The sequence below is a fragment of the Pygoscelis adeliae genome, unplaced genomic scaffold, assembly GCF_000699105.1.
Source record: "Pygoscelis adeliae isolate BGI_AS28 unplaced genomic scaffold, ASM69910v1 Scaffold414, whole genome shotgun sequence".
Taxonomy (NCBI): Eukaryota; Metazoa; Chordata; class Aves; order Sphenisciformes; family Spheniscidae; genus Pygoscelis; species Pygoscelis adeliae.
This window is the reverse complement of record NW_008824673.1, coordinates 118,534-129,789: the sequence shown is the minus strand read 5'-3', so window position 1 is coordinate 129,789 and position 11,256 is coordinate 118,534.

The window sequence follows — 11,256 nt, the reverse complement described above, 5'->3', positions numbered from 1 at the left end:
ATCACATTGCATGGGACAGAGGCAATGGGAGCAGCGGCCCAGTGGCGGGGTGGGAAGGACGGTGCTGGCGTGGCGTTTTGGAGATGCCTGGTGAGATAGGGGAGGCCGGCTGGACTTCACGTTGCCTACCCCATGGCACGGTGCTGAGAGTGTAGGGTGGCATTAACTGGGGGCTAGAGGGGAGTCCTACAGCCTCCTGCACTTTGAGGAGGTCCACCCTCAAGCCAGAGTCTCAGGCAGTGCTCCTGGGCTCTGAGCATGGATCGGGAGCACTGCATCGCCTGAGCCTGGAAGGGAGCAAAGGGCTCTGCCGTAGATGGTCTTCAGGCCTTTCATGGTGGTGCTTCAGCATCGCTGTTTGACCTCGAGCATTTGAGCTGGGAAGTTTTAAGCCATTTTTAGCTGCCTGGCTGCAAAGGGGAAGGGAGGGCGGAGGGAGGGAGACATGCCATGAGGTTAGTATTACATCCCCGACACAATAGGAACTTTTATTAGCAATTTTCCATTGTGTTGCAAATGGCAAAGATCATGGTTATATTTGCATGTTTCAGACTGTCCTGGAGAATTAGCTTTCCTCTGCGATTGGGTAATAGTTTTCACATTGCATTAGCTTCAGCGTTTGGAGTGAGATACAAAAGCTGCAGCTGGAGAGCGCCGGTTCTCCTGCCATTGGAGACCTTCGTTCTTACCTGGTAGTTCAACCTAGGAAAAAACAGGTTGTAAGAAGCTTGATCTTTGTGGGATAGAAGAAGAGGAGGTAGCAGGTGGGCAGTACCTTTGCTCTGAGGGTATCGATTGCACTTCTCAGGCCAATAAAAATGCATGCATTCCCGGCTAGGATAACAATAAGGACGTTTCTTTGCTCTAGGATAAGTCAGGATTTGACTAGATTTATGCTTGGCTCTGCGGAGGGCATGCAGCTATTGACAGCCTGAAAGAAATTAGGCCAAGAAAACAAAACAGAAACAACTGGGAATTGTTGCAGCTTTCAGTCTGCAGTATTGCTTCCAGGACCGTAGGACCCAGGCGCTTTGACTCTGGGCCATGGCCCTGTTGGTTTTTTTTTTTTCCCTTTGAGATTTCACACAGTGCTTTCCGCGGAGGAGTTCTGCTCTGCGGCCTGGATGAAGCTGCGATGTGCGTCTTCCCCGTTGTGGGACCTGGAGCACGGTCACCAAACCGCTGGCTGATGGCAGGATGGAGGCTCAGAGAGCTCTGCCTCTCCTTCTCTTCCCCTGCATGGCTTAGGCATGACTGTGGTGCCAATGGTAAACGGTAAAAGTCACTACAACACTGTTCCCGAGATCCCCGATCCTCCTCTTCCAGCTCTTCACAAGCTCTCTAGTCTCTGTGCAACACCACTGTAACAGAAATCCCCAGTTAAAACATCTTGCTCAAAGGGTGGGAAGCTGTTGCTGCTGAAGGCAACCTGCTCCGCTGAGCCTTGGTGCTTCTTCCCAAGAGAGACAAATGGATGAGAATTTTTTGTGTGCTTTTTAGAAACCAGCAGATTAAACCCAGTTGTCCTGAGAAATATCGTTAAACTGATGTTGATCCCAGCCTCGGGTCTATTTTCTCTTTTTCGCCCAGCAGACCTTCTCCTATTTTCAGAGACTACTCTTGAGTAATTTTAGGGTTGTGCCAAACATTGGAAATGAAGCCCCATGTGCTGCAGACAGGGTTTTCATCCCAAGGTCGAACTTTGCACCAGGGCTTTATGAAGGCGCTTGAGCTATGGGGTGAGCTTCATTGGGCTTGGTGCAATACAAGACCAGGTACCGTATGAATAAGGTACCCTCCCCACACTCCGCTTTGCTAGTCCCAAACTCCATCTCTGATGCATAAGCCCAAGGGAAAAAGCATATGTGTTCTGTACAGCGTGAAGGTCACAATGACGTTAGGGCTGCAGAGCGTCTGTTTGTCCATTCTGCTCACAGAAAAGGCCTTCATATTTTGTTACCATCTGGACAGCAAATGTGCCTTCCTACGGGAACTTAGTTTTGACCTTTGCTCATTTTGTTTAAGAATGAATATAAGGCAAACATGTAACATTTGCACTAGGGATCTCCTGTCAGCACCGCGGATAGGTTGGGAGAACTGACTTGGCTGTCTTGCTTGTGTCAGGTATTTATGATACGTGTATATAAATGCATATATTTGAGTTTATTCTTTGTATTTGGCTGAAGCTGGGGAAGACAGAACCTCTATTTGAAGCAAGGGTATTCCTAATGTTATCATTTTAGATCTGTGATTATTAGTTTTAATGTGAACAGCAAGTCCCACCATATGCCGAGAGCTCCACACAATGTGCTCTTTCATGGCGGTGGCACGGTCGTCATCGGGAGGCGAGCGTATCTGCTGCGGGTCCTTTGAGTCACGGTGTCTATTGCATGGATCACGACCATCGGTTAATCTGATCTCCTGCAGACCATGAACGTGCTGTTGCTTGTTTCATCAGTCGTTAGCACAGATGGGTTGCGTTGTCTGGTGATCTCTGATATTTGGGCTGTTTAGCCGGTGGGCTGGTGACTGTCAGTCTTGCGTATCTCAAGCGTGGTGGAGCAAGCTAGGATGAGTCCCTCTCCGTAGCCATCGGCTGGATTTGGCTAACCAGAGCTGAAGCATGCCCGAGACCCCTGCCTGCAGGCCTTTCTTCTTCTTTCCCTGTAGAAAGTCCTAACATCCAGCAAAAACCCAGCATAACCTGTAGGCAAAGACTTGGAGCTCTTTTCTTGGGGGGGAAGGAAAGGTCAGCCTTCCATTTATCAAGTGACCTGGTAGCTTGCCACCAAAACGGATTGGGGAAGCAGAATTGAGTGCCCTAACTCAAAATGAAGAGGCTTGGTTGGTTAAACATCTATTGAAGATTGGAGCTGTCGCTGTCAGTGCTGGGGCACCCCTCTTGTGTTCGCCTGGCTTTGTACGAGCTCGCGGCAGCCCCGACTCCATCCAGCGCCCTTCAGCTCCCTGCAACATCTCCGCAAGATGCTGCTAGTCACTTTGTAGTGTTTAAATGGGTCTTGCCAAGGTTAAATTGGAAAATAAACCCCCACGGCTCAGGCTTGAGCTGTTGAGATTATGAAGATTGATCAAATAGTACAATTAAATGCATTTATTAAATAAATGGGCGGTTTATCTTTCTTTCGCCCTGCACCCCGTGGGGCTGATGCTGAGCTGCCTCTTGCTGGCTTTAAATGGGTCCCACTGCACGGACGCTAGCACAGGCAAGGGCTGAATGGAGCCTCTGCTTCGGACTGTTGAGCTAGACCAGCCAGTTTAGCTTTTTTTGGGTTGGTACGTGGTTTCGTTTGCCCGTTTTCTTGCGCCGGCTGAAAAGCTGCCCAGCGCGGGTTCTTCCAGACAAGCCTGGGGGTGTTTCCATTTGTGCCAAGAAAACTGGGCTTTGACAGTCAAAACAAAACAAAACAACTTCATCCTTCCATCCCATGTCTCTCCCAGTAAATTAAAAAGCATGTCTCTTTTTCTTTTTGTGTTTTTGTAACACGACTTGGTTTTAAAAGGCAAAGCCCAGTCAGTCTGCATCCCGCCCGCCCTAGCACTGTCCCTTTAAAATCTGATTTTGGCAGCAGGTCTGGTGGCTGCGGCTCCTGTCCCGAGCAGATGGCTTTAGTTAGGCCAGATTCGGTGGCAGATCTCCGGGATGCCGAATCTCTGCCTCGTTCGCTCCCTTCTTCTGTCATCAATAAAGCCATTGAGAGAATCTTTAATAAATAAACAAAAAAGCATTTTTCAACAGACAGTGGGATGGAAAATGACTCATAGGAAAACAGGGTATAAAGTACACTCTAGTATTAGGTATTACATGTGTCAAGTTTCTGTTTGGGGTCCAAGAATGCTGTGGTTTTTCTCTAAGGATTATGCCATTGTGGAATAATGTCATTGTGGAGTATTTGGTCAAGATGAGCTGATTGAGACTGGTGGTTACTTACAAATATATCTCTCTCTATTTTTCAGCGTTCGGAAAATCTGTGACAAGCAGTTTTCGGGAGGCTACAGGCAATTATTGCCATCGCTGTTTCCAGCCCTGCTGAATGCCATGAAAACTGCTGGAGTCATGCTTTCTCTCCTCCTTTCCTTTTCTTCATTCATGTAGGACCTACTTTTTTTTTCTTGGGATTGGGTGCAAACAAGCTGGGCAGGATCCTTTGTGCTGGCTTAGACCTACCAAAGGACTGAGCCAGTCCTGGAGAGAGGCTGGGAGGAGCACGCGTGATATTGATGTGAATGAAGAGCAAAGTCCTCAAGGGATGGAGGAAAAGGGGTGAGAAATATTCTGCACAGAAACCGCCACGTTAAAGCTGGGGGCCCCCAGCAGTGCCAGTGGGACTTGGGTGGTGGTCACCAAAAAGCCTTTTGGAGGGGAAATCTTAATCCTCTGACCTTTGCTCCTCCTCTGTGAACGTTAACGGATGCACCGGGAAAAGGGACGTTTCAAGTGGCTCTTGCACTTGTTCCAGCAAGTCATCTGCAGAGTTAAGGAGGTGCCCGAGGAGGGCTGGTGCCCAGTTTCTCTTTCCTTGTATCCTGTGACCCTCATTTTCAACACGGTAGTCGCTAGAAACACTGTCCTATCCGTTTTTGGTAGGAGGCGGTAGGATATCATGCTTTCTTCCCATTATTCAAGTGAGCTGATGATTAGAAAAGGAGAAAAAAAAAATCTTTTACGGTTTGATTTCCAGCCTCTCTGCGGAAAAAAATGCGCGTCGTGATGATCCTAACTGTAGAAATTATAACTATGTCATCCTATTAGCTGTTATCATCACTTCTACCTCCCCGGTCTGCGCGGCACGGAGGTTTGACAGCTCGGGGTCAGCCCCAGGCAGCTCCTACTTGAGCATCGTTGAAGAGCGAGAAGGAAGTGTCGAAGGATGAACTCGAAGGAAAGGGCTCGCGCTGCGGGCTCAATGAAATATTTATAGAGCACTGTATACACAACTGCAGACAGGCTTTAAAAATGGGAAACACTTGAAGCAAAACGAGGCCTTTTGGATACAGGAGGCCTCGTTTTCTAGCGATTCCTAGCCAAAAAAGAAAAAAAAGCCCATATACAAAGAGCCGTTTCTAGTTTTGCCCATCTGTCACAATCCCTCTGGTTCACGTGCGCTGCCTTCTTTTTGGTTTGTTTCCGGCAGTTTCTGTCAGTAAGGGACAGAGGGTGTCGTGGGAGGGTGCGCGTGCGTGTTTACCTCGGCGGGGAATACTGCCCAGTGGCCAAAAGGAAAGTGGAGGTGGCCTGGCGGGAGGTGGTTTTGCCCAGCAGGTCGTTTTTGGGAAGGGCTGGTGTTACGTTTGCTGAAAATTGCTCTGGAAGCATATACGAGCCTGCCTGGAGCAGGTATGTGTGCTTGCTGAAGGAGGAGGTAATTAGCTTTATTTTTCTTACCATTGCAATCTCTACCTACCTACCACATAGTTGAGACAGCTGCATTAATCCTGGCTTAATGCAAAACATAAATAAATATAAACACACAGAGTGTGTTTATAAACATTATATATATTATATATTATGTTAACACATAAATATAAACATATATTGGTGGAAAAAGGAGTGAAGGGTCACCAGTTGAGCACATCTCCAGGGGCTTCCAGTGCCTGGATGAGGTCCTGGCGTTTCCAGGACGGGGCAGCATCCAGGCGGTTCAGGAATAACGGGGCCCAGGAGCCAGCATCAGCTGGGGAAAGCCCTTCTAGCCGCATCACATCACGGCGATGGCATGTGCCATTCCTTCGATGCAATTATTCTTCATAAGCTCGTTGACCTGAAACTAAACTCTTGGGAAGGCCGAGATTTGAGGCAGCCTTTGTCTGTCCGACTCCGAATAGGGGGAGATGGGGCTCCAGGGGAAGGGGCAGAGATGTGGGGGAAGCCGGCTTGCCATTCCTGTGGATGTTTTTAGGGGATTAAGAGGGGAACGATCACTCTCCAGGCCTGTCTCAAGGTTTAAGAATTACCTGGAGGGCCCACTGGAATCCATTTTTGGATGACTGGAGATTTTTTCCTATCCGGAGTGACAGAAAGCGAGTCCAGCAGTCTGGAAACACCCCCCGAGCTGTCAGAAGAATGATGGTTGCTCTCCGCGGCTCGGTGGAAAGCTGACCCGTGGCAGGCTGCAGTGGGAGCCGGGGGGGCAGCTTGGCCCCTCTGCCCATCGTCGTTGGGCAGGTCTGCCAATGGGGGAGCCTGGGCCAGGGGACACCCTGCCACGGGAGGTGCATCAGGCTGGTCTCTGGTCGCTCCGCCACTTGGGTTTGGAGAGGAATGGGGGAAGAGGAGGAAGCAGGGGGAGAGCCCTGCCTTTCCCTGAGGTTTATTGTTGCCTCCTCTGGTCTCCTGGAAATGCCCAAATTTAGCACCGGGAAGATGGTGTTGGAAAGGAGCAGTTTGGGTCCCCACCGCTTCATCTCCCCAAGCCTGGAGAAACTGCTTCTCCCAAGGGGCTGGCTGGTAACTAGAAAGACTGGAAGGTCTTTGGGGAAAGAACCAAAGGTCTGGGCGCTACAAGGGGCCCTATCTCCATCCACAGCATCACCCCAGCTGGAGGAAGATGAGTAGCTTGACAGCAAGTCCTTCCCAGCCCCATGGCTGGAGGGCAGACATTAGCACCACTATCACAAGTGATGTTTGCTCTGCCTTTCAGCTTTTTCTTCTAAAAATTCGTAGGTGCTTTCCCCTAGTTGCTGTCTTTATTGCTGATATCCTCGGATAAAGTAATTAGTGAGAAAACAGAGGAGCAGTAACACAGACCTTTCTGTTTGCTAACAAAATCTCTGGATGGTTTCTTTTCTTCCCGAAGGTGTCCGGCAGCAGGTGAGGGGCTGGGACCGGAGCGGGAGAGGGAGCACGGCTTAACCCCAAAGCCATCCTAGACAGCACTGCTGCCCGTTGGAGCGTGGACCCGGTCAAGCAACGGTAAGGAAATAGCCTCTTATTTCTCCTGAATTGGTAAATCGCCGAACACAGTGCAGAATGTTTTCTTTGCTGTGCATTCGTGCCCAGGGACTGGGGGGGCAGGACTTTGCTTGTGAGGTTTCGTTTGCCTGAAGACATCCCGGACACCTCTGGCTGCTCCCTGGTTCCTGCAGCCGTAGAAGTTGCACCATCTCTTCCCTATTTACGTACGTCTGTGTTCTTATGACAGGATGCTACTTACAGGGCGAGCCACAATTATACTGCACCTTCCAAGATAATTCCTCTGTAGAAACCCAGACGTTCAGCCTGTGAAAGCCAGCACCCGAATCCCGCATTTGGGAAGCGGGGAACGCCTCAGGCAGCGCGGAGGTCTTGCCCATCGAGGTTGTGTGTGTGTGTGACACTGTGCTTCATTTCCATGTTTTCCTGGATGCTCCAGGAGAGCGCGGAGCTCAAGGTCCCGTGTGCGTGGGACACGCTCTCTGCCCTCCCTTTGTCTTCGGTGGTGGGAAGATGCTGTCGCGGCTCAAAATCTGACCCTTTTTTTTTTTTTCTTATGCTGTATCTTTGCAAAACCAGCATCGCAGGCTGCGGTGGCCCGGTTTCCAAATTCAGGCCTTTGCGGCAGTTCTCTCCTGCAGGAAAAAAACCTGGGGGGTGGGGGGGAATCACTCTAGGAGCTCAACACCACCGAGCAGCCTTCCAGTAAGGGGTGCCCCTAAGCAGCCCTACAATAACAAATGGAAGAGAGGTGCCCGCAGCCTGTTAACGGGGGGCCAGCATGTGCTGTGCAAAGGTTTTCACCGACTCTCTTGTATTTGAGCAGGTCTTACGGGCAACCCTAAAAAAAACACAAAACCAGTATGCAGATGGGAACAGGGTAAAAAGAATGTCGTAAAAGAGAAACATATTTCACTTTCCAGCTTCTAGGGAGTTGGAAATAATGTGGAAAAAGATGTTGTTAGTTAATACTGATGAATGATCCTCTGGCAGCACCATTAATCAAAGCTAATCATCAAAATGTTTTTGGGAGCGGAAATTTGTATGCACTGGTTTCGATTCCTGTATAGAATAAATGGCTTTATCGGTTTCTTCTATGGACTTTGAAAAGCGTCCAGTGGCCCGCTGTTTTCTTGACCGTCTAATGACTCAGGAAAATCTAAAGGGCCCAGCAGAGGTTTTGCTGGTATTAAGAGCTCGAGTTAATACTTCTAAAAGCAGCTAGAGGAGTCAGATGCACATCCCCATTGCCTCTTGGGGTGATTTTACCGGTGATTTTTAGCTCTGATTTTTATTTATTGACTTCTGCTGAGCGTGTGCGTTTGCAGTCCAGGTATCTCTTTGGTATAGACTTGCGATTCAGAGGGGATGATTTATTCCCTTGCATTTCCAAGAGGTCGCTCCACGAACGGTCCCTCCTACAGGGGCCCTGAAGCAATTCCGCATCCGTCCCCCCTCCTAAACACCGTGTTTGGATGTGTAGAGGGCCTTTGCTTATTCGTATCATGAAAATTACTCCTTACCCACTCTGCAAAGATGTTTCTGTAGCGCAGGTGTGACAGAAAAGATTGGCTCAAGTGCTTTATTCAGCACGTGTCCTGTTAAAACCAGTTGAACTCCCCATCCAGGAGACTGACGAGTGATTCGAGGTCAAAAGCTCCCGATGACTAACCGGCCAATTCCGATTTTACGGGTCCCACAAGTTTCGCGGACGCCTTTGCACGCAGAGGACTGCCAGGTGAGCGCCGCAAACAACAGCCCCCGCCATCAAGGCCCGGCGTGAGGATTCCTCTGTGCAAAAGCTCACGACTGGTTTCCTGGACATCGGATTTACGCAAAGGCTGAAAAGTTGTATGCGCTTTTTGTACGGATTTTCTTGCAATGGCAAAACAAACGTGAAATTCATTAGCGAGAGCTGAACCCTGGATCATCTGTTTAAAAAATGCGGACTCTTGCCAAGCTGATAGAAAGGAAAACCGGAGGAGCATAAAAATCCATATCCCAATTTATACCACAGAGTTGCAAATGGTTGACAAGGACACTCGTGCGCCCAAGCCGCCACCGCGCTTTGCAATTAGGGAAACTAATTGCAATAATGGGAGATGAAACGCCAGGGTCAGCCAGCAGCCGAGGACCAGCCCGTGGCCGTCGATAGTTATACCAACCACAGTCAACATCAGAAAATTTTGTGGTGGTGTTGGGGCTACGGTGCAGAAGAATAAGAAATCAGAGAAGGCAAATGCATATAAAGCACCTTGGAAATCCCCCTGCCATTGCTGCGTTGCCTTCCTAACCGGCTCCCAACCCCTGCCCACGTCCTTCTGAAAGAGCCATTATGTACGTTATGTGTCAGCAAAGACTCGTATTTGTTTTTTTCTCTTTGTCTCCCTGCTTCAGATAACTTTTTGCTGTGCAATTCCCGATGTTTATTTTTTCTCCCTAAGAGCTGATAGCTAAATATATTCACAATCTCAACACTTTGACTTTTGCTGTTTATTTAATGACCTTCACTCACTTCAGCATGATTAAGTTCATCTGTGTCTGGGTGTTTTGGTTAGCATTAAATTCCCTTTATTTTGGGAAGTTCATTTCCACACCATGCTTTCTCCCAGTTGCCTTCCTGTAAGTGAGGAGGGTAGTTTTTGATCCAGGTCTCCCCTCCTCCCCACTCCTGTTTTGCAATTTTTCCTTCCTGGCTTGCAACCGGCTTTCCAGTTCTGCCTCTCGGAGCGTGAAAATCCACCCTGGAACAAGACGCTTTCTCCAGCAAAACCGAAACTTTCTGCTGCTGGGGGAGCCGCCGCTGCCACAGGGAAGGTGCTCGAGACCTGCATCCCTTCATCACATCACCCGTTTGGGACATCCCCAAAATCCAGCCCTCTGCAGAACATCCTTGCTGCCACCATCAACGGATGGTGGTGGTGGGGCTCGTCGCACGTGCACCAAGGCAGGGGTGGTCCCTTGCGCCAAGGCAAGGGACCGCTTGGCCGCCGTCCGTCTGTCTCAGCGAACGGTGGCTCGAAGCGTGCGGTGGCGTTTGGGATTTGTGCGTGGGTGGGGGGTTTTTTTTGTCTTGTTTTGTTTTTTTCTCCTTTGCGGCGTGGTGTCCAGTTGAGGCCCCGTGGCGTGGCGGGCGTCTGCGCAGCTGGGAGGGAGAGCGGGGCTCAGCCCTGCAAACAGCAACCGAAACGCTCCACCTGGAGGTGAAAGCAAATTATAACGGGGGCTCGGTGGCCGGCTGGGATTTGTAGATCAGCAAGCTGAACCAAAACCGCAAAGGGTAGATATTTACCTCGTGTCGACCTGAAACCGAGGTTGTGTTGAGGAAAAGAACCCACGACGTAAAAGAAAAGTGATGCGGAAGTGTGCAAAGCCGTTCTGCGTGATGGAAAGGCAGTGCACGGGAGGAGATGCTCCTGCGCCGGGCTGCGTCTCTCCCAGCATCTGTCTCCAGCCCTGCTGCCTCTGTGGCGGGGTCAGACCGCCGAGCTTTTTGGGGCCGGGAGCAAGGATTTGAATTAAGGGATCTCCCCTCCCGGGGCACAGGTTTCTTCTGAGCTCGGCCGCTGAAGCTTTTTTACTCCTGCCTCTGCATCTCTGGGCAAGCCTCTTCTTTCCCGGGCACTAAGCATCTGCCTCCTCATCAGATTTTACTCATTTCAGACGTACATCTTAAATATCCCACTGAACTGCTAATGTTCACCATTCAACCTGCTCACCAATAGCTTGCGGTTTACAGAAACAGCATTTTTCAGTTATGAGCAATTTACTGAAATGAAGTCACCCAGACTAATTAGAACTACAATTCTGAGAGCTCAGGACCTTGGGGAAAGTTGGGACTGCGTTTGAGGCAGTATCTATGTATTTTAGAATAACAGCTCCCTGCTAGCTCAGATGAACGCTGAATTGGACGAGCCGGTGATCTGATCCACCGGGCATTTCCACTGTTCCTGCAAACAAAAAAAACCCCTCCATCATCTCTGGGGATATTTTGCACGTAAATATTGCCGCAAGGGAAATTAGTGCGGAATATATGTGGAAAATAACCAAAAAATATAGTCATATATCTTGCAAGACTTACAGGAAATTAGCGCAAGTGAATTACCCTAAACAAAATTACCCTGCCACAGAGCACATGTGTTCCAAGGAAGAATTTGAAAATCATTTGAGAAGGCTTTTTTTCTTTGCAAAGCTAATGGATCTCGTAATTTTGCACAGCCCTATTGGAAATAGGAAAGAACCTGCCTCATCCAATTAAGAATTAGAAGTAGAGCAGCAACAGGGAGAAAGATTTCTATTTTTAAAAAAAAAAAAAAAAAAAAGTG